The sequence below is a fragment of the Mesoplodon bidens genome (assembly GCF_964165515.1).
Source record: "Mesoplodon bidens genome assembly, chromosome: 2".
Taxonomy (NCBI): Eukaryota; Metazoa; Chordata; class Mammalia; order Artiodactyla; family Ziphiidae; genus Mesoplodon; species Mesoplodon bidens.
Genome location: NC_138177.1, coordinates 69,779,159 through 69,803,477, shown reverse-complemented (window position 1 = coordinate 69,803,477; position 24,319 = coordinate 69,779,159). Strand labels below are relative to the sequence as shown.

At 40.4% G+C, this 24,319-nt stretch overlaps 1 protein-coding gene across 13 annotated transcripts in view; it reads right to left on the bottom strand.

Annotated features, from left to right (window-relative positions):
* The window catches only part of CRP (C-reactive protein), a 73,440-nt gene that overhangs the window by 37,921 nt on the left and 11,200 nt on the right, over positions 1-24,319 (bottom strand). For 2 of the 13 annotated variants that reach the window (XM_081225135.1, XM_081225136.1), the window contains exons 1-2: positions 15,032-15,247; positions 14,349-14,903 (exon numbers count right to left, since the gene is read on the bottom strand). The exons of 5 other annotated variants lie outside the window; for them this stretch is intronic. The gene's annotated coding sequence lies outside the window, so the exon portion shown is untranslated. Of the gene's footprint in view, positions 1-14,348; positions 14,904-15,031; positions 15,260-24,319 lie in introns of those variants that run through there. 6 more of the 13 variants (XM_081225137.1, XM_081225138.1, XR_014015125.1 and 3 more) reach the window with 5 other exon arrangements.

The following is a 24,319-nucleotide window of genomic DNA, read 5'->3' as shown; positions in this document are numbered from 1 at the left end:
AACATCTTTTTTTTTTTTTTTTTTTTTAGCTTTACGTGGACCTCTCACTGTTGTGGCCTCTTCCGTTGCAGAGCACAGGCTCCAGACACGCAGGCTCAGTGGCCATGGCTCATGGGCCCAGCCGCTCCGCGGCATGTGGGATCTTCCCAGACCGGGGCATGAACCTGTGTCCCCTGCATCGGCAGGCGGACTCTCAACCACTGCGCCACCAGGGAAGCCCTAGGTCACTATTTTTATAGTGAAAAATAGAAAATCTTACATAAACGTGGAAAAGGTTATAATACCTGGTTCACCTTTGATAGGTAGAAAGATTTTACATACCAAGTCTGTCACTGCCATTAAATCAATTCCTATTCTGACATTATTGTAATTTGTATAGTGAATGAAATTACTGAATAATATTAGTAATAATAATAATAGTGATAATAGATTACAATAGCCCGGAGATGGAAACAACCTAAGTGTCCATCATCGGATGAATGGATAAAGAAGATGCGGCACATATATACAATGGAATATTACTCAGCCATAAAAAGAAACGAAATTGAGCTATTTGTAATGAGGTGGATAGACCTAGAGTCTGTCATACAGAGTGAAGTAAGTCAGAAAGAGAAAGACAAATACTGTATGCTGACACATATATATGGAATTTAAGAAAAAATGTCATGAAGAACATAGGAGTAAGATAGGAATAAAGACACAGATCTACTAGAGAATGGACTTGAGGATACGGGGAGGGGGAAGGGTAAGCTGTGAGAAAGCGAAAGAGCGTCATGGACATATATACACTACCAAACGTAAGGTAGATAGCTAGTGGGAAGCAGCTGCATAGCACAGGGAGATCAGCTCAGTGCTTTGTGACCGCCTGGAGGGGTGGGATAGGGAGGGTGGGAGGGAGACGCAAAAGGGAGGGGATATGGGAACATATGTATATGTATAACTGATTAACTTTGTTAAAAAATAAAATAAAATAAATAGTGTTTTTAAAAATAATAATAATAATAATAATAGTGATAATAGAAAACAGTTCTGCAACTCTGTTCTACTATAGCTACAGTTCTACTATATGCCATACACTGTTCTAACTGCATTCCCATATTAAAACAATTAGTCCTCACAATTCAGGGTAGGTACATTATCCCCATTTTACAGATGAGGAAACTGAGGCACTGAGAAATTGTTCACTGGACTATGGTAAAGATTGTGATAGACAGATTTCCCATGCCTTTCAGATAGGAAAATCCACAGGTGTTTTCAGTTAATAAATTGTGTCCACTTTTATGGAGCAGAAAATGCATGCACAGGGTGACCAGTGATACTATTTTTAAAATTTAGAAACTTTTATTCACATTGATTCAGCTTATACTAGGGACATAAGAGTCTCTAAGAACAAAACTATTGTCCCAGCCAGCTTGCTGGGTCTGTGACCTGCCTTTAGAAGGGCCCCATATTATGAGAGCCAGTGCTGGCTTTAAGGCTCTAATGGTCCCATCTTGAAATATTTAATTTTTTGAACAAGGGGCCCCACATTTTCACTTAGCACTGGGCCCTGCAAATTATGTAACTTGTCCTGATTGTTACAATGACTACACAGAAATTGTTTTATGTATTTTTTTATCCATGCTTTAAAATTTGCTTTAGCTTGAGAACATGATTTTATTAATAAACAAGTTTTGGTTGCAAAAAATGGAGTTCTGACTTGCAGGGAGTATTGGATGTTGCTATTTAAATTGTAAATATTGTAAAATCAAGGGAGTTAAGCCTGTATCTTTTTAAATTGATGTGTGAGGAAATGGGATCATCTTATCCCCAGCTAGTCGCTGTATTTAGAAGTGAGCTGGTTGTCATGGGGATACATAATAGCATGTTTATTTGGATTGAATATGAAGTCATACTTTTTCTGACAGAAAAGAAGTTGATTTGGCTGAATGGTTTGACAGTGGATCATGGCTCTGTTCATTAGATAACATAAACATATGTCTCAGTTTGCTCAGGCGGTTATTTACGCCTGTTGTCCTGGCATGATAATTAGTAGCCCACCATCATTAGGTTTGATGGCGGATCATTTCCATAAATTGACTGAGTTAAATTTCCAGAGCCAATATCTTTTACCCCCACCAAAAGTGCATCATAAATGTATGTTATCAAAATATTATAAAATTTAAATTAATATTCAAAATATTCTAAACCTTTCTAAGTATATCAAGTAAAACAGACACTTCTAAAAGGCAATAGATAAAATGAAGTGTCACTGATAAGTCTTAATAAGTCTTTCCTGTGTAATTCAGAGAAATTGAAAATTAAGAAACAAATTCTTTTGCAAGGTAGGTTTAAAACTTTTTTTGTTTTCAACAAACTTAAGGATAATGTAATCAGCTTATAGAGCATTGTGTGTAATTTTTATGATAGAGAATTTGTGATTTGCATATAGCTTGGAAGGAATTCAAAGGATTAAGCCAATGTGCAAGTATAAAACTTGTTCTGAGCTCTATTTATGTGAACAAGATTTCTCAAAGAGTACATTTTAGAAGGTGGGGGGAGGTGGGGGGTAGAACTGATGTTGAAACCAGCTCATCATTGCTGTAAGTAATATTTATATTCAGATATATAAACTATTTGGGGAAAAAAAAGAATAAAACTAGTCAGTGAACATTTGATTAGGAAAAAGATATTTACGTAGTCTTAAGTGACCTTTCCCCAAAATACTTACTATAATAATTACAAGGACTGTAAGTAACTCTACAGGGGAGATACCTGGTTGACATCACATTAGTTAAGTGATCAAAGTTTTTAGCACTAGTAACGGACAAATTCAAATTGTGTACTCATGACTACATGAAGTGAGGGGGAAAAAAACACCTATTCGGTGATATTATTGCCAAAAAAAAATCTAATTCTAATCATGAGGAAACAAGTAACAAAACCCAACAGGAGGACATTGTACGAAGTAATTAGCTTGTAATCTGCAAAAGTGCCAATGCCGTGAAGTCAAGTAAGTGCAAAGAACTCTTTCAGACTAAAGCATACTAAAGCAACCTGACAGTTAAAAGTGATGTGAGATCTAGGCTGGATCCTTTTGCTATAAAAAGGACATATTTGAATTGGTGAAATTTGAAGAGGGTCTGAGGATAGAATGGCAGTACAGTATCAATGCTAGTTTCTTGGTTTTGATGGCTGTATAGTTATAGAGGAGAATGTCCTTGTTTGTAGGAATTATACATTAAAGAATGGGGGGGCAGGTAATAGGGCTTTACGTTGGCAACTTACTCTCAAATGGTTGGGAAAAACAAAAAGTTCTTTCTATTAGTTTGGGGAGTGGGGGAAGAACCACCTTCAATGGACCCAATGTTAACTCAGAGAAAAAACAAAGTTCTTCAAATGACCAGTAAGTCCATCCATGACCTACCCCTCCCCTCTAGTTGAACCTCATCTCACACAAGGTTCCCCTTATGCACTTGGCTCCAGCCACACAGGCTTTCTTGCTTTTCCTCAAACACATCAGTCACACTCCCACCTTAAGACCTTTGCCTTGGCTGTTCCCTCTGCCTGAAATGCTCTCCCCCCAGAATTCTACCTGGCCAGCTCCTCATCTCCTTCAAGACTCCTTCAAATGTCATCTTTTCAGTGGGGCTTGCTAGAACCACCTTACGTTAAAAGACAAAAAAAAAAAAAAAAAAAGAGTCTAACTTCCTACACTCTTAATTTCCAAGCCCTGCTCTAGTTGTTTTGGGTTTTTTGTTTTGTTTTGCTTTGTTTTGTTTTTTTCAGAGCACTATCCCCTTCTAAATATCAGGCAATATCATTGTATATTACGTTTATTATTCATTCCCTGCATCTCCCACTAGAATGTAAGCTCCATGGGGAGAGAGATTTTTGTTTTGTTCACTGATTTATCCCAAATTCTTAGGACAGTGTCTTGCACATAAATATTCATGGAATAAATGAAAGAATTTCCATTTCTGGGTGAAGATTAAGATATATTTGAAATAATACCTTGTAGTTTTTAATGGTTTTAATTTCTCAAAATAAAAAAAAAAGATAAAAAAAAGAGGAAGTAAAGAGTAGGACTTCCATTTCTGGCAACATAACAGACTTAAAAAGCTTTAAATATAAAAGCTTTAGAAATTCTGGGTAAAATATAACAAACATATTTTAAAATGCACAGTTGAACTACAAAAAAAGCAAAGGAAGTCTGAAGAGACAAGATAAAAAGAAGAAGAAAAGTCAGAGAATAATAAGGGTGTGTGGTTATCTTAGTTGCCCAAATCTTGGCTTCAGGGACAGGAGACAACACTATTTGTACATAGCTGTGGAACAGGAACTGAGACCACCCCCTCACCCTCCACCCACACACCGTACACACAAGTACACATAACACCAAGATCAACTTAGGTCTACATCCTCACTGAAGTAGTTACAGAAACAGAAAAGCATAAGCCATACGTTTTTTAAAAATTTAGCCTTGGTTAGAAAAGAAAGACCAAAGGCAAAAAGACTGGAAGCCTCAATTAACAATTACTAAATGAAGAATCTTTTAAAGGGGGACATGGCAGGGTAGGGTGTTGACCCCAGTGGTTTCAGAAGTCAGGCAAAACTAGCTATCACATTTCATTAGATTAGGAAAAGGAGGGTAAATCTTTATGTACTTCCTGCCATAAAATGTAATCTCCCCACTCAAAACTTGAGGTAAATGGAGTAAGCTTCTATTCCTTAAAAACCAATGGAAGGACTTCCCTGATGGTGCAGTGGTTAAGAATCTGCCTGCCAATGCAGGGGACATGGATTCAAGCCCTGGTCCGGGAAGATCCCACATGCCGTGGAGCAACTACGCCCGTGCGCCACAACTACTTAGCCTGTGCTCTAGATCCCATGAGCCACAACTATTGAGCCTGCGTGCCACAACTACTGAAGCCTGCGTGCCTGGAGCCCATGCTCTGCAACAAGAGAAGCCACTGCAATGAGAAGCCCGCACAGTGCAACAAAGACTAGCCCCCCTCTCGCCGCAACTAGAGAAAGCCCGCACACAGCAACAAAGACCCAACGCAGGCAATAAAAAAAAAAAAAAAAGAAAACCAATGGAGCCCAGAAACTAAGGAAGTGCTCAAAATCAATAAATAATAACCCTCAATGATAGGGGTATATCAAAGGGACACAGGAGCCAACTGAAAGCTGGAATGATTTGGACAACAAAATAAAGTAACATTGGATTATAGTCTAAAGTATAAAATAAATATCTATGAGTCCCATATTTTTTTGTTTGTTTGTTTGTTTGTTTTGCGGTACGCGGGCCTCCCACTGCCGCGGCCCCTCCCATCGCGGAGCACAGGCTCCGGACGCGCAGACCCAGCGGCCATGGCTCACGGACCCAGCCGCTCCGCAGCACGTGGGATCCTCCATGACCGGGGCACGAACCCACGTCTCCTGCATCGGCAGGCGGACTCCCAACCACTGCGCCATCAGGGAAGCCCTATGAGTCCCATATTGAGATAAGTAAATGATTGAGTAAAAACATATGCAGGAAGAAACCAAGATCTCATGCCAAAGAATTCCAAATCATTTTATATACATACTCCACCCTCAAGGAGTGGGGAGTAAGCAAGGAGGAGGAGGGTAACCCCCACCCCTTAAGAGTGGGCTGCAATATAAAGTGTGCAAGTGTGGAGGCAGGGTGGGGAGAGTAACTTTATGGTGGAGAAACCTGACAACCACTACCTCTGCGAGTTGGTGAAAGTCAACATCACAGCCACAGATCATGTCCATAGTTTGTACTCTTGATAGAACGTGATTTTCCCTGTCCCACTTTGCCTACTGTCTCACATGCGCTTCCTCAGTCACCTGACAAATAAACCATCTGCACCCAACCTCGTGTCTCAGGGTCTACTTTTGGAGAAAACAAAACAAGGACACCCATCATTATGAGATTGGTTAAAGAATATAAAAAAGAATGTATATATATGTATAACTGAATCACTTTGCTGTACAGCAGAAATTAACACAACATTATAAATCAACTATACTTCAATAAAAAAGACTTACAAAACAAAACAAAAAAAAGGAGATTGGTTAAATAAACTATGGTACAGCCATATAATAACATATTATAATTTAAAATAGTGAGTTGTTAGATCTATATGTGTTGATATGAAAAAATCTCAGGAAAATTTCATAAAATATTATTTTCATTCTATAAATGAATGCAAATAATACATGCATATGTGCTAGCATATAAATAATCATTTTTTGGATGTTTTACATAAGAAAATTAACAATGATTACTTCTGAATAGTGGAACTTCTCACGTGCTATTGTTGTGTTAGCAAAGTGACTCTCTGATTAAAAAAAAAAAAAAAAAAAAAGCCCTGATTTATAGAATTTGCTGATCTCCTTGGTGTAAATATTCCCATCATGACTGATTTCAAGTTGTCAATGACTTCACAACAGGCTCACAATAATTCCTGAATAACAATCCATTCTCGTGATCTACTAGGGGTCAGCTCTAACACATCACTGGGTGAGAACATACACTATTTTATAACTTTACATGCTAGGTGAATTTATTTAAATCACATTTTGAAGTATATTTTATTTAAAAACAGAAGAAGAAAACTGCTGAACTTCATTGCTAAGTTTTCCATTTCCAGTTCTTGGTTACACATAGCCTTGGAAATAAGCCCAGGCCCACATTCTTGGGTCACAAGGGAAATCAGTCAGTGGAGATCAAGATGAAGGAAATGTGCCCTTCCTATTGTCTTCCTTTCTGGGCTTTCGTAAATCCCATGTTAGTGAACAAAAACATAATACATTTTTTAAAAGATAAACATGCTATGTGGGCTCCTCTTGGTACCTCCTGCACCCTTTAGTTTATTAGGATAGAAGACACTAGAAGTTGGGACAATAAACAGAAAGAGAAACGAAGAGCACTGGGAAGTGTGGACAGGGACATTATTGCTTATTCATGCATTTTTGTGACCCTGATAGTTTCTTAAATCTAATTCAGAGCCACTTTCTCTTAGATAATAAATCAAGTAATTCTTGAATCTGCCCTAACCCTCCTATTGTTATTTACCAAAAGAGTGTCTTCTTCCTGATTACAAAAGATTCAGTAGAAAAGAGCATTTAATTAGAAATCAAGAAACCTGCATTATCATCCTAACACAGAGACTATTGTGCTATAAAAGCTTGAACAAATCACTTAACCTCTCTTGGTCTCAGTATCCTCACCTACAAAATAAGAGCCTTGAATTGTAAGGTTTCTGAGACCCTCTTTGGTTTTCAAAATCCTACAATTCTATTATTTCTGGTGACCAAACCCTCTTAAAGAAGCTGATTCTTCTCAAGAACTCACTAAGACCCTCTGAAGTGTTCTTGGGTCAGATAGAGAAAAGGAAGAGCCAGCCCCTCAGTGTGGACGCCAGTGGGATGGCACCAGACCCTGAGACAGAAGTGGGAAGAGCCATTTCCAGCAGCACCAGAAGGACCCGGTCCTCTGAGGACCAGGGCCCAGGACCACAGCTGGGAACACTGCCGTGTGTCTCCTACATCAGTTCCAGCCAGTCCGGGATGTAAGGACTAAAGTCCCCACCACCATGGCCAGTGTTAATCCCTTCAGGGACAAAAATGATTCCATCTTTGTACCTCCTTTATCTCCCTCCAAAGACTGGTTCTTAACAAAGTCCCACCAAAGGAACCCTGCTCCTGCTCTAAGATCATCTTTGCCTCTGTCTCCTCAATATGCTCTTTCTGGGACTTCCCTGGTGGCGCAGTGGTTAAGAATCCACCTGCCAATGCAGGGGACATGGGTTCAAGCCCTGGTCCGGGAAGATCCCACATGTTGCTGAGCAACTAAGCCTGTGCACCACAGCTACTGAGCCTGTGCTCTAGAGCCCGTGAGCCACAACTACTGAGCCCACCTGCTGCAACTATTGAAGCCCGCGTGCCTTGAGCCCATGCTCCGTAACAAGAGAAGCCACCGCAACGAGAAGCCCGTGCACTGCAACAAAGAGTAACCCTCGCTGGCAGCAACTAGAGAAAGCCTGTGTACAGCACCGAAGACCCAACGCAGCCAAAAATAGATAAATAAATTTATTTTTTTAGAAAATTCTGAAACAAATAATGTTATTTCTTCAGAATCTTCCTCACTAGAGGGTTTTTATTTGCACAGAACTCAACAAAATCTGAGCTTGGCTCTGAGTCACATAGATGTAAAATAGGGACACAGGAGGGATCCTTGTGACTCTTGGCAGGGACACACACACACACACACACACATCCCTTTTAGATAGTAAATCTAAAAGGGATGACATTATGACCGTGGTCTCTAGAGGCAGAAGGGAGAGCTAACTCTAGCTTACAGTGAGAGCAGAGAGGACTCAGACACTGGGAAGAGCCAATGGAAGCTTCCTCAACTGTAGTTTAAAACCTCATAAGTATTAGCTGACTCTTTAAAAAGCTTAAAATCCATTCCCTTGAGGTTTGTGGGAGAAACAAAACAGTGAAGGAAAGTAATTTTCTCTAAGAGCAAGGGCCTCACTCTGTCACTAGGATTGTTAGGGAGACCAAATCCCTAACAATAATCACAGAGCTCTTCATGTCACTTCTCAGAGCATAAAATGCCTTTCAGCACATCACCTAATCTGATTTTCACAACAAGCTGGGAGTTACTGTTGTCATGGGAAAAGACGTGAGGAGAAGCATCAGGAGGCCTGGACTCTGCCACTGATTAGCTTGTGTCTTTTTTTTCTTTCTTTTTTTTTTTTGCAGTACGCGGGCCTCTCACTGTTGTGGCCTCTCCCGTTGCCGAGCACAGGCTCCAGACGTGCAGGCTCAGCGGCCATGGCTCACGGGCCCAGCCGCTCCGCAGCATGTGGGATCTTCCCGGACCGGGGCACGAACCCGTGTCCCCTGCATCGGCAGGCAGACTCTCAACCACTGTGCCACCACGGAAGCCCCTCTTTTCACTTTTATACTACACATACTGCTTTAAAGTTTTAACCCATGATTCCTAGTTCTGATGGAACAGGCAAAGGTGTAACGCTGTTACACCAAGGTAACCACTTCCTGTCTTGAGATTTCAATCCCACCCTCCTCAGTCTTACTCTTTACAGCCTGAAGAGTCCTTGGTGGAAAATTCATTCACCTGAATACTTGTCCTCTCAGAGGACCCCTCCCACTGTTCCACCATGCTAAAACCTGGGGAAGGGGCTTTTGCCAAAAGAAAAAGGAGAAACAGAACCAGAGCAAGAGTTTCACTACAGCCAGTCCCCAAGGACTCTGATAGCCGCTGAGAGAGCAGAGGTGGGAATGAGCCAGGGTCACTGTTTTGTACCCCTGCAGGGGGCACCATTCACATGGTATCCCTTTATTGGGCCGCACTGGTACAGGCCCATCTCTCTTTCCTGCTTTCCACTTGTGATCTCCCTATCTTGAGTTTTGTTTCTTCGGGTTTTTCAGGGGGAAAGGGGCAAGGCAAGGTAAAGAAATTAATGTGCATTTTTTTTCCAATATAGCCCTTCGGGAAGTGTAGTGGGTGTGACTCAGCTTTACGCTAGGAAATCATAAAGTTTGCCCTTGAGGACACCATGCTAGCCTCTGTGATGCAGAAGTAATGCTATGACATGATTTGGTGCTAACTCAGAACAGGAAGAGCCATTGATCTCAAATCTCTCTGCACCACCTAACTATTGGTGTTAGTACAACTGTGTTGTACTGGTTTAGCCTCTCTCCATTAAGATTTATAGAATGAGATGTATGTACCTCAGAGATTCTGGTCCATTCTGCTTTATGCAACTGGACAAGTCAAAAGGAAAATGCAGAGTCATCTAGGCATTAAAAAAAAAGACAGCTGTTCCACTTATGCATCATAGTCAAATGATAATATACAGAGTACACATTGACCAAGGGGGACGGTAAGTATATGCATAGTCAGCGTGAGCCCAGAAGAATGGTGAAGGGTTGTGTCTGTAAGAACAGCCTTCAGCCGAAGTAACAGAGACCCAGATACAGTGGTTTATGCGAAACTAAGGGTTCACTTTCTCACGTAAAAGAAATTAAAAGATAGAAGGCCCAGAGATGATACTGTAGTTTCACAAAGTTATCAAGGACCCAGGTATCCTCTAACTTACAAACAAACCATTCTCATTAGGTGGCTTCTATTCTCAAAGTCACAAGACAACTGAGGAGATCTGACCATCACATCTGTTTTCAAAACTGGGGGAAAAAATATAAAGACTAAGGGCAAAAGATTAGGCCCCAGCATTCTGTCCCCTTTCAAGAAGCCTTCCCAGGAGTCCTACCCAAAATGTTTTGTTTAAGTCTCCCTGGTCAGACTCAGTTATGTAATCAAATGTAACTGCAAGGGAGGCTGAGAAATGTGGTCTCCTAGCTGCACACAGCACCATCTTGAATAAAACCAAGGTTTATTTCTCGGAAAAAATGGGAAAATAGGTATTGAGTGGGCAAAAAGGAAGAGCTTTCACAGCAATGTATAATCTGTGTGAAGTCAGCCAGCTGTTTGTGTGATCTCGTCTGAGCGCAGTGTAGGGTGGATGTCAAATCACTGAGATGGTGAAGGGTGTGTGTGGTTGGTGTGAGCTTAGTAGGTCAGTGAGAAACGTACAGAGTCAGATGTGAGATTAACAGTGGGGTGAGCAGTATATAATCTGTGCGGGCTCAGCGAGATGGTGAGGGCTGTGTACAGGTGGTGTGGGTTCCAACAGTTATAGTTAACGTCTGTTTGGCCTATATTGAGGAACCATCACTAAAGTCTTTATTCCCATTTCACAGCTGTGTGAGAGCATCGGTCCATAAAAACTACTCAGCAAGATCAGGGAAATGTGGGAACCCTGCTGTCCTTATGGAGGCCATGCTTACCCCTCTAACTATATCAGTGGTTTGCAATCAGGGTCTGCCTTCACTGGGACAGATGTTACATTAACAGGTACAAGTGGTCCCTCTTGTCAGTTCCAAGCAGGCTCCACTTTTCTGTTGTCTTTCTACAGCCAAGTCTCCTCAGGTTAGCAGGCTTCATACATCATAGTGGGCAGGTTTACACACCTTGACCCAAAGCCTGAACTGCTAACAAATTACCTTGACATGTTGATTGCTTGACTTATCTCACCCTGGAGGCCTCCAGAGTCCTCCTTCACATCACCAGAAACACTTCCAATTACTGCACTGGTTTATCAGAGACTGTTTTCTTGGTGTTCCTATTCTGCTCTCCACTACCTTGGTTGTCTGAGTGATAGATCCTTTGAGTTGTTGCTGCATCCCTCTTAGAATGGCCTCTGCTTATCTCTGTCTCTGTTCCTATAGGATGTGTTTTATTGCTACATGGACTTGGCTTGTGGCCTCTATTGCATCATCCAGCACTAATTGTCATTCAAGCAACTCTAGAACACCTATAGGTGGCCTCTGTAAAGAAAGATTTCCAGAAGCAGAATGCCAAACATAATACTTTATCAAACCTCTTGAGTTACACAATAGGAGGAAATCTTTACTTGGGATTTCAAAGGACAACAGAGAATTTCAACATAAACCAGGAATAGTGCTCTGTTTTTGATCCAGTCAATGCCAGATAGATGACGGGAAAGGACAACTGATGTGTCATGGGATTGCCAAGCACTGTCCCAAATCCTTCCTGAGGTCAGCATTCCCAGCCCCGCCAAACCCTACAGCTCAGAAAGCAGCTACAAGTACAGGGTAAAGTATGACATTGTGGAAAACTATTTTAAGAGCCACACCCAAAATTGCTTGATTTTGGTTAGAAATGTGGTTGATAACATGCCCTTAAAATTACCATGAACTCTAAGAGATGACATTGACTCATCAACTTATCTGTCATAGTCAGTTATAATTTTAGAAATAAGCTTAATGTGAGTTCTTAAGAACAGTGATCTAAAAGAATTCCTATTTGAGAGCCCATCATACCTTCATTTGCAAATGTTTCAATGTATTTCCAGAAAATGGTGAGAAATTAATCTTGGGTTAATTTGTCCAAGAAATTACCCATGGTTATATACTCTCAATAAACCTGCAAGACAAAATACCAGAGCTTTGTTGGGATCAGATATTAAGTTTTGTTTTCCACCCAAGGACCTTGATTTGGGTTAGTTATCTTGGATGGGAAATTCTCCTTCCTTTAATAATATCCTACCGAGATAAGTTGGGATTTTACACAGGTAAAGTTATTTCAAAAATCTAGGCTCTGTGGGGAAACCGACTTTTGTTCACTTTTAGAATGAGGGAGGAGCAGTAGAAATTATCACCCATGAACTCTATCAAATACCCTGCATCACAGGAATGGATCTGGTCTTCCTTGGAGACGGGAACTGACCCTAATTTCAGGACACCGCAGGAACTCAATAAAACTTGGAACAGTATGTTACAATTTATAGAGGCATAGCTAACTCAACAACTGGAAAGAATAACAATTACTGCCCCTTGATTACAAAAGATTTCTTCTGTTCAAGCATTCTTTGAACTCTTATAACATGTAAAAGCAACCCCATGATCAAAAAGACTATGAGATTCGTGCCAGATGCTGGATGATGATGAGAGATTATCAACTCCTTCCACCGTCCTCTTGTTTACCTGGCTGCTCAATGAGATTGAATCTCCCTACTGAGTCAGAACTGATGCTGATGAGGATTATCAGATCCCAGAGCCAGGGTGGGAAGCTAGGCAGAAAACAAATCTAAGAATCACAGGTAGGGGCTTGGGATGGGAAAAGCCAGTAGGACTCAAGCCAAATGAACAGTCAGGAATCAGATGCATAACTGATTCATCTCCCTTATCTCACTCAGATATCATTCTAGGAATAAATACAATTTGAATTTTAATGATTTTCCAAAAACAATACTTGACCATATTAAAAAGTTCAGACATTTCTGTTTTTTAGGACAAGAGAGAAACTCTTACTCTGTGCACTGCACAGTGGGAAGAACGTCAACTCAGTATTGTCTTGGCAAATCCATCCTCAACCCTGGTCTCCGTCTCCTCACAGAGATAATAATATATGCTTTGCAGCGTTCTTGTGAAGATTCAAAATAATGTATGTGAAAGATCTAGCACAGAACCTGGCACATCGCTGGTGTTGGATGAATAGTAGCAATTGTTAATATTAGCTCAGTTATCTAAGGAGTGCCCAATCATCTTTCATTGTAAACACATTTCTACCTAGTGAAAAGGAGAGAGCATGTAGGAGGAAAAGCATTCAGTTGTAGCAGGAGAAATTCCTGTAACATCCAGAAAACTGGGTACCAATCCCAGCTTTGTCACCAGTTATCTGTGTGAGTCTTTGCAAGACACTGAACTTCTCTGGGCGAGGGATTTGAACTACATCATAACTTTGGTCACTTCCAGATCTAGGGGGTCTCTAACACTAACTGATTACCTTCCCAGGCAGAGAGAAGGCTGGAAAAAGTTTGTCCCTGTCTGGGGACAGCATATCCCTAGATGATCAGATGTTGGCCCAAGGGACCTCTGCATCCACTCTTCCAACTACAGTTCCCAACCTTGTCTCTCATCCTCGGACCTTTTTGCTCAAATGCACAAATAGATTCCTAAGACTAGATGTAAACCTTTCCACTGATACATATTCACCCTGAGATTTAGGATAATTTGCTTAAGTTACCTGGGCCTCAGTTTTCTCTTCTGCAAAAGTAGAAGAGTGATATACACCTCATCGAGTTTTTGGGAGGATTAGATGAAATACCGTATATGAAAATGATTTATAGGCTGTACAGTTTTGTGCAAAGTCAATACGGCAACTATGATTATTGGTGGTTTAACACCTTTGGAAGCATTTTATGGAAAGCACCCCAAGAACCTGGAATCTAAGTCAGAACACTTGTGAGTCATCCACCTGGGCTGCTGTCCTTTTGGGTTTTATAGACCTGGAAGAATCCAGCAGAATGGCATTGAATTTTGCTGTAATCAGATATTGACTTTGGTTTTCCTAATCAAGAAAAGAGGTTTGGGGCTTCCCTGGTGGCACAGTGGTTAAGAATCTGCCTGCCAATGCAGGTGACACGGATTCGAGCCCTGGCCCGGGAATATCCCACATGCCGCAGAGCAGCTAGGCCCATGAGCCACAACTACTGAGCCTGTGCTCTAGAGCCCACGAGCCAAACTACTGAGCCCACATGCCACAACTACTGGATCCCGCTCACCTAGTGCCCATGCTCCACAGCAAGAGAAGCCACCGAAACAACAAAGAGTAGCCCTCGCTCGCCGCAGCTAGAGAAAGCCCGCGCGCAGCAACGAAGACCCAGCGCAGCCAAAAATAAATAAATAAAATAAGTAAATTTTAAAAAAAAAAAGAAAAGAGGTTTGTTTAAACTTTCACTTACAGGCAAGTGGCAGGATCTTGTTTTAATGGTCTGGAAAAGTTTTCACTCCATTAGCAATTTCCTACCCATGTCTCCTGGGATTTTCCTATTTCAAGAGGCAATTGTGGAATTTCAGGAGAGCTGCCTGTTACTAATTGTAACAAATCAATCAAACTCTGGAAAGAACTGCAGCTCTGTCCCTACAGAGATCCACTCTGTAGCTTTGCTGGGCTTACTGTCCACAGAATACCAGGCTCCTGTGATCATACGAGGCTGCAAGAAATGTAAGGCAGTCTAAGAAGAAGCTGAGCATGTTTCTGGGTTCCTCCCAAGTGTCCTGAAATGCCCCTGTTTGCAGGGCTGAGCAATGCTGTAGAATCTCTTCCAGTATTTTCTTTTCCATACTGAAGTCTAAAAGCAATTTGTTGTTAAAAGGTTTTAAGCAGTTACCTCAGAACGTAGTCCCAAGTGTTGAGTTTTCTAAGCAGTCAGCTACGTGGAAACTTACATCAGCATTAGTCTCTCTTCCTGAGTTGATCCCATCCACATGTACAGGTCACATGCCCCTGGACAGGGCTGGTACCACAAACAGAAGAGTAAGCAAGTACTCACATAGTATAATTTGAGATGTGTCACAGCCCCCTTCCAAAAATATCTTCCCCACCAAATGCCACAGAGACTAGAATTCCCAGCATTGAACTCACTGCTGCTAGACTGCTCCATCTTCCACCCCATCCTCACTCCAATGTCTGCACATATGAATCACATCCGTCTCTCCAGGCCTAGCTTAGTATCACTCTTTCGTGACACCTTCTATGAACCTCCACTTGGAAGTGATGTCTCATTCCTCTGAACATTTACAAAGTTTAATTTGTACCTCTTTTACGATGTACAGCTGACCCTTGAACAACATGGGTTTGAACTGCATGGGTCCACTTGTATGTGAATTTTTTTCAATAGTAAATACTACAGTACTACACGATCCACAGTTGGTTGAATACATGAATGTGGAACTGTGGATATAAGGGACTGTGTATGTGGTGGGCTGACTATAAATTATAAGTGGATTTTTTTGCTGTGCAGAGAGCCTGCAACCCTAATCCCCAGTTGTTCAAGGGTCAACTGTTTTTTACTTTATTTTATTTATTTATTTATTTTGGCTGCACCACATGGCTTGCAGGATCTTAATTCCCCAATCAGAGATTGAACCTGTGCCACCTGCAGTGGAAGTACAGAGCCCTAACCACTGGACCACCAGGGAAGTCCCCAGCGGTATATCACTTTATGTTTAAACACATGTACTATCCCCACCTGGCATATCTTGAGAGTCAACCCCTGAGCAAGGTCTTACTTATCTTTGTACCACTATCCCATCCCCAGAGTAAAGAACCAACATCTGACCAATGGGTGCCATGTGGGAGAATGGACAGTAAGATGCACCTTCACCTGGGCTGAAATTTTGCTACTCACTAGTTCTGTATCCCTCAGAGCCAGAAGTTACTTTACTTCTCAGGGCCTTATTTCCTTCCTGAAAATAAGGCCATTTGAGAGTCACACAATTCCAGCGCTCTCCCAGCCATCATTATCAATCTACTGGATGATCTTGTAGCTCACATTGATTCAGCAAAGGCCCAACATTACTAACACTCATTTTTTTGGAGTGGTTTGATAATGTATATACTGAATTGGGGTTTTAAAAAGAAAAAAAGGTAAGGGAATAGTAGGATGGGGCCAAAGGAAAAGTACAGTCCTATTTAGTTACAAAGGTGGGGCATGAATTCAGCTTTGAGTTTCCTAGCAACCAAAGCAAAAAGGTATTAAAGTAAAAGATTTTAGTTGCTCAAGAAGGTGCAGCTCTTCCTGATATTAAGATCCACGAGACAAAAAAAAAAAATCCACAAGAAATTGATGTCGTAGATTTTGTCCTCAAAACAACCCAACAATGAATTGTGTAAGGAGTTTAATAGAACAGTTTTCTGTTGCACTGTTTCCTACCAAGACTGTTCCAGTTATCTCTTGCTGCCCAACAACCTCAAAATAGTGACTTAAAACGATAGTGATCATTTATTACTGTCTCACTGGGGACTGACTGGAGTCGGCTAAGCAGTTCTCTAAGCTGGGGGCTGGAATAGCTAGTCCTCTTCAGATATCTGTAGGTGGTCTCTCCATGTGACTTCAGGATGGTAACATGAGAGCAGCCAGAATCCTTATGTGGGAGCTCAGGCTGAGAAGGAAAGAGCCAGGCAGGGTGTATCACCTATCATAAACCAGCCTCAAAAGTCATGTATTATCAGTTCTTCCACATTCTATTGGCCATAAGCAAGTCACCAAAGCTGGCCCACATTCAAGGGAAGGGTAATTTGTATCCATGTTCTTGGAGGAATGTCCAAGAATATGAAAACATGTTTTAAAACCACCATTAATGACAAAATAGAAATTTGTAATTCGATAAATGCTATCCTTTTGAAAGCCAAAGGATAGTCAGACATGACCCAGGGATAAAATCTAGAATATGTAGAGTGGTGCTGCCCAAGATGGTAGCCCCTGGCCTGAATGGCTATTTAAATAAATAAATAAATTGATTGAATTATTTATTTATTTATTTATTTTAGTGGGTCATTAAGTTTATTTTGAATTTTTTGATTTTCTCAAAAAATACATCTGGAAGTTGAAATAGAAAGAAAGCAAAAACTGAGCAGCAAAGCGTTTAAGAAGTGCTAAAATCATTTCTGAAATCAGTTACTCAAAACATTTGGTGTAATTTTACTCTTGTCAATTTTAGCCATGATTAGTGAAAAACAAATTATTTGTAAATGCTGATTGTAGTACTTCTTTAAGAGGATTATTATGAGGATTAATTGAGATAGAGCAGAGCCTGGCACATTGTAAATTCTTTTTTTTTTCAGTTTTAATTTTATGTTGTTCCCCTTAGGATACTTTTTTTAAATCGAAGTATAGTTTATATTCTTTTATTTATTTATTTATTTATTTATTTATTTATTTATTTATTTATTTATTTTGACCACACCGCACGTTTGCAGGAACTTAGTTCCCCAACCAGGGATTGAACCCACACCCTCAGCAGTGAAAGCACGCAGAGTCCTAACCAGTGGACTGCCAGGGAATTCCCAAAGTATAGTTGATTTTAAATTTAAATTAATTCAAATTAAATTAAAATTTTTAAATCACATTCTTCAGTCTTGACAGCTGTATTTTAAATTTTAATAGCCACACATGGCTAGTGACTATTACATTGTACAGCACAATGATAGAACATTTCCATCATTGCAGAAAGTTCTATTGGACAGTGTTGATCTAGAATAATGAAAGAACTGTATATTCTTTAGCTGTCTATCAGAACTGCTCACCCATCTAATTAAGCTCTTGGTAGGCATTGGGCAACAGAAATGTCCAAATTTTAACATTTGACATGAGTATGAGCTGCATGAAATCTGTAATGCTAGTGAAGGAGAGTCCCATACACCTTAACAATCAACAGGGCAGGAGATATTTCACTTCCTTTAAAGTAAATGAAGACTCCTAACCAAGACCCAAATAGCTGGCTACCCCAACCTCCATGTGGGGATTTTCAGTGAAGGATCTACCAGCAAGACTAAAATTTTCCTCAAGATGTTTTCTAAAAACTGTTTCCTAAAAACAGTGGGAAAGAAAGATAAAAATCAAAGTTACAAAGTTAATTACCTCACTCTTTCATTCAACCAGAATTTACTGAACAGGCATGGATGCTACACCTTGTATCTGAAAACAATTTCATAATAGATTTCGCCAATCTCCTGGGCCCCAGAAACAAATATCAGTAATGCAGTCGAGAAATATCTACTTTTAAGTAGCATAATTTTCTAGTGAGACCACTGGAGAAAAATGGTTGCAAAATGACCCTTAAGTAGCTGAGAAAGTTGGCTGGCGATATACAAACATTAGATATAAGGCATTTAGACTGAATATACTATCTGCCAAAAGTGATGATTTGGGATTTAGAAAAGTTGAATTCAAGCCACTCTGTTTTCCAGTAAGATAGAGAGGCCATTTCTGGTTAGTGACAATAAAATTATATCACCAGCATAGAGAATAGTTACTTTTATACTTTTCATAATAGGGGTATATACAGCTAGAACATGCACAAATTGTTTCAAATCGTTAAGAAACAAATTAAAAAGAAAGGTTGGAAGAAGCAGAAGCAGAACACAGTCTCATTTTTTAAAGACTGAAATTATTAGCTGATCTTTTAGGAGACTGTTCTCATGACTATTTGCTGTGGTCGAAAGTTCAGGTTGAACACGAACATTAGTTATCAGATCTTGCATCCCAGCTGTGTTGAATGTCTTCTGTTTGGCCTTCTCCATCCCCTCTCCACACTTCTCCCCACTGCTCTGTGTTGCCAGAAGGCTGAACTGTATGGGCTGCATCAACAAGCTCCCTTTCCCTCTCACTTCTAGAGGAGTTCAGTCAATGAGAGGCATTAGCAGGAGATGAGAGGATAAGAAGATAGAAAGGTTAGACTATCTGTCCCCCTAGTTTCTTCCCTGCCTGGCCACCATGGGTTGGTTTCATTCCCTAAACAAAGGATATACCTAATGTCAGGCACCCCTCTCCATATAGCTGTACTCTTCAAATTCCAGTAAGCCCTCACTTCCTTTGATCATTCAGGCTTGTGAGTTGCAATGTTTCCAAGGTACTATACCAACCTTTGTAGGTTTTCCTCAACCTTGCCCATACCTTTGTATATAGTTCCTTTCTCAACTTCTCTTTAGTTATTCAGTTTGTATGGACATCTCTTTCCTTACAAGCCGTGACTGATACACCAGTACATTACTAGTTTTTATGGACAAAGACCAAAACAAGATCAATTACATTTATAAGCCATCTTAAATCTATTCTTGAAGATTTTTCCAACACATGATAGCATGGTTAATGATGGAATATTTTACCTAAGCCCAACCTGTTCTTCATAGAGAATATTAGTCAGAAAAAAATCCAGAACTATAATTTATGAAAGACAAAACGAGCACAACATTTATATGAAAAGCCCACCAAAATAATTGCTCTATGATTTGATAGAGAAATACTGTCTTTTTTAAAAAAGCAGGGGAAGGAAGACTTCAACCAGATAAAATTAATGAGAGTAAACAAATTAGCTCCCAATCACAGCAGAATTTGAGCAGTTCTGGTAGTGAAAAGTCTTCAGAAACCACTTTGTAAGTAAGTACTACATGAGGAAGTATAACCAGAATCTAAATGGTGAAGAGACTTGCTCTCCCAAAGATTAGTGCAATCATTCTTGAGTTAAAGGCCTTGCAGCTGCCCTACCCACCACCACCATGGTGCAGTGAATGAACAAAATCCTCACAATCAGGCAGAACTGCCTTCAAACCTTTCCAAGTCAAATCATTTATAAAGTAGGGAAAACAGTATCTCCATTGTAGGGTAGTTGGGACGACCATATAGAAAAATACATATTAAGTACCTAGCACAGCGTCTGATGCATTAAAGTTGCTCAACAAATGGAAATTCAAAGACAAAACCAACAAGAGGAAACCAAAGACTTATAACCCAAGATCAGCCTGAAAATCAGCAAGTGGATCAGGAAAAAAAAACTAAAAATGGGAAGAAATAGGTTGTTGATAATGTATCCACCCACCCACCCCCAGTCTCCCATGTATCATGAATATGTTGAGGACCTTTGTAATAGATGAATTCCCTTCTCAAAGGGACTGTAGGGAATAGTCACCTAAGGACTATTCTCATTCCCCGTCCTGAAAGAGCTTCTACCTTTTTTCTTCTTCCACCATTTTATGTTTTGAGGTTAACTAACTTTTTTTTCCCAGTGTACCATAGTGATCATTTCTTGCTATCACAAACTATCCTGGAGGCCAGCAGGATCAAATGGGTACTAGACTGAAGTAGGCAACTCACTAGTAGTTGTGGTGCCCTTCCAATTGCCCAAGAGTTCCTCTGGTACCTTGTTTTAGAAATGTCCTAAATGTAGCGCCCAACTGGGTTCTCTTCTTCATTTTTTGAGACCATTACCAGCTGAGTGATGAAACATTGCCTTTGCCTGGGTTGACAACATCCTTGACCCAAAAGCAAGATCATCATTTTCTCACAAAAAGCATATCTTCCTTTGTATGTCTTGGGTTATGTCAGAGACAGGTTACTGACTCTACTTCTGGATGGAATTCATATTTTAAGAGCAATTTGTAAGACAAAGAGGTACTTCAGCAGGATCCTGGGAAATGGGAGTAAGAACAGATTATTTTGACAAGTGAGAGAGGAAGAGTATTCCAGAGACTGAGCCAGTGCACAATGTGTTACAAAAATCAATGAAAGCACATATGAAAGAACCCTGAAGACAGATCAATTCAGAAATTCTGTCCTATCACTGGAGTTGGCTTACAGATCCCTAACCCTGCAATCATAGACCCAATTTTCCCAGTTTTCCTAACCCTGGAGTTGCTGTTCCATGATCCCAAGGCCAAGGTCCCAGTGAATTCCTCAGTGAAATGCTGCATGGTGAACAGAGTGAACTCAAGTAGAAAGGAATCAACATATAATGAACACCTACCATGTGCCAGGCATTGCATAGCATATTTTTATACATATTATCTCAGTTAATCCTGATAGTAATAGCATAAAATAGACAATATAATCCTATTTCACAGGTACAGAAACAAAGACTCTGAGAAGTTAGGTAACTTGCCCAAAGTTCAGTTTTAGAACTGCAATTGCACCAAATCTCCCTGTTTCAGAACCCAATCTCATTTCTCTATTCTACCACATGTTCATCAAGGACTTCATCCATTATTCAGCATCTTTACATACAGGTGAGAAGATAATGTGTTACATATCTATAACACATTATCTTCATTCCATCATCAGTTCTTCAAGTTGTACACAAAGCTATCAAGAGAGCATCAATGACTTTCAGAAACCCATGTAACACAATGTCATCCTCCCTTTCTACAATTTACTAGATATAACTGGATGCTTAGTAACAGACACCTGTACTGGCCATCTATTGCTGCATAATAAACCATCCCTTGGGGCTTCCCTGGTGGCGCAGTGTTTGAGAGTCTGCCTGCTGATGCAGGGGACACGGGTTTGTGCCCCAGTCCGGGAAGATCCCACATGCCGCAGAGCAGCTGGGCCCGTGAGCCATGGCCGCTGAGCCTGCACATCTGAAGCCTGTGCTCCGCAATGGGAAAGGCCACAACAGTGAGAGGCCCGCATACCAAAAAAAAAAAAAAAAATCCCCAAATTAGTGGCTTAAAACAACAATTTATTATATCACATGATTCTATGAATATTGGGACCATTCTTTATTAGTCTTGCCTGGGCCCACTGATGAAGCCATATTTAGCTGATGGATTGGTTGGGTACAGGGTTAAATTGGGACAATTTGAGGTGACAGGGCCACTCTCTCCATGTGGTCTTTCATCAGACTTCTTCACAGCATGGTGATCTCAGGGCAGCTTCCAAGAGGACAAGGCCCAGTGCAAAAGCACGTTTCAAGCCTCTACTTGCATCACATGTGCAGATGTCCCATTGACCAAAGCAAGTCTTATAGTCAAGCATAGAGTCATTGTATAGCCAGGGGCATGGATACCATAGGGCATAATATATTGAGGGTTATTACTATAACAAGGTACCACAGTCTTCTCCCTGGACCTAGTGATTCACATCCCTCTTATTTTAAACTATCAAGAGCCCATCCAATCATGGCATCAAACTACAAGTCCAGGATCTCCTGATCTGGCTCAGGTCCAGATGTCGTTGAGGCTCCTCAAGGGCAATTCCTCATGCAGCTTCTCAGGTGTGGTTTCTCACCATTCAGGGACTCATGGACAGAAAAAACAACTTATCTGCTCTACACATACCCAGCATACAATTGTGAGAATGGAATACCCAATAGGCACTGCCATTTATAAGGGGGAGGAACAGGGAGCCACATAGCAGCCACTGGTCCATAGCAATTCTGAAATCCAGCCAGACAAATGTTGCAGAGCCTCCTACTCTGAGTATGGGAAATGGTTCTTTGCTAGAGCCTAGTTTTATTCGCTGGAAGTGGTTAGCTCTGCCCTCTGAAGCGGTCTTCTTTTTCAATAAGAAATAGCCTTTGTTTGCAGCTGAGTAACTTTCTCAGCTTGCTTCCTGCATGCTTTGGTCTAAACTGGCCCAGTTCCTTTATAAACTTTGTGGACTTTCCACACACCAGGTTATAGTTCATTTCATTAGACAAAAGCTATACTAACAATTATTTTTAAGATGGGCCTCTACTTTGCTCAGCATGTCAAGGTGCTACAGGAAAAATGCCCTTAAGATTCTTGGAAGCCCTTTTATCTAGCTAAGAGAGTCTGGTAGACACCATTTAAAATCTTACTGTGGTCTTCACAGAGTCTTATAGCCACACTCTTGATTTGATCTGTATCCTGAGGTCATTTCTTACTTTGAGAATTTTTTGCAGGTTGAAGAGACTGGAAATGTGAAATGGTTTTATTTCCCAGCTCAGCATATCCGGGACCCTCCATATATACTTTAAATTCTACTTACAAATGGAGCAGTTCTTTCTTTAGTTTCTCTCTCCTCATATTCTATTATATATAACTTTTAAAAAGTTAATTGACCCCCTCAGCATTCTAAGTGGAAATCTTAAGCCACATCCACAACTTGATTAAGTACATTTTCTGTCTTCCAATTACTGGAGGTAACAGTGTTGCCAGTTGTGTCACTATTATATACTATGGGGTGCCCTTTATCAGCCTCCAGTAACAGTTTCCTCTCAGGTGTTCTGGTCTCCACCAGCACTCTAATTGCTGTCCCTATAACCTCTGCCAGACCCTCAGTCCCAAAGCCAATGCTACATAGTTTAGGTTTTTAATACAGCAACATGCCACTTCTGCGTTATCAATTTTTATATCAGTTTTCCATCTCGGTAGCAAACTCTTCCAAAACTTACTTGACCTCATGATTATCACTATTCCATGTTAGCTGGATCATTCTTCTGCTGGTCATGTCTTGCGTCACTGATGCAACTGCACTCAGCTGGGAGGGTTGCCCTTGGTTATTGGACTTAACTGGCCTCTCCTACCACATAGTATTTAATTCTGGGCTTCTTCATTGCATGGTGGTCTCAGGGTTCTAGGAGGACAAGCCTCAATGTGCAAGTGCTTATCAAATCTCTGCCTCCATCACATTTGTTTATGTCCATTGGCCAAAGCAAGTCACGTGGCTGAGCCCAATGTCAATGTGACAGAAGAATGTATAAGGGTGTGGATACTGGTAGGTATGACTCATTGGGGTCATGGTTATAACAATCTTCTACAGCACTAAAATGTAAGTTTGGGGTTTTTCTCTGTATCTTCATTCAAGTGTATAGCCCAATATATTTTGTTTACCTAGGCATATCTGGTATATATTTGTTTAACTGAATTGAAGAGGCACAGAGTTTTGGAAACAAAAGGACCAGAAAGGCTAAGACTACTATATCCTTGGAGATCAAAATACTATAAAACAAAGCTAACCACTAAAAGAAATTTCTTCCCACCATCTTTCCACATTCTTGTGAATCAAATATATTTCTGCCCAAAGACGGTCTTTAGAGTGTCATGAATTTCAAATAAATAAAGCTCACTGATTAATCTTGTTTCTATTATGGTCATAAGCAATCCCAGAAATAAATTATATATGTATCTGAAAATTTTCTGATCCTAAACAACTGTGTGAACATCAGAATAATCACATAGTGTATATTCCTCAGTGTTTGCACAAGAGAAAAGAAATTGAATAGAATTATTGGCATTTCAAACCCAGTATTTGAATTTTCCTTAGATCAGACATGAAACTTGACTTGTCTTTCTCATCTGAGGGGATATAGGTATATTTAGTTTTTTACTAAAATAAAGAGAATCAGGAACGTGTTTTAATGGCCTCAAAAGTTCTCTTCCCATCAATCATTTTCTCCAGAAGAGGTTGGG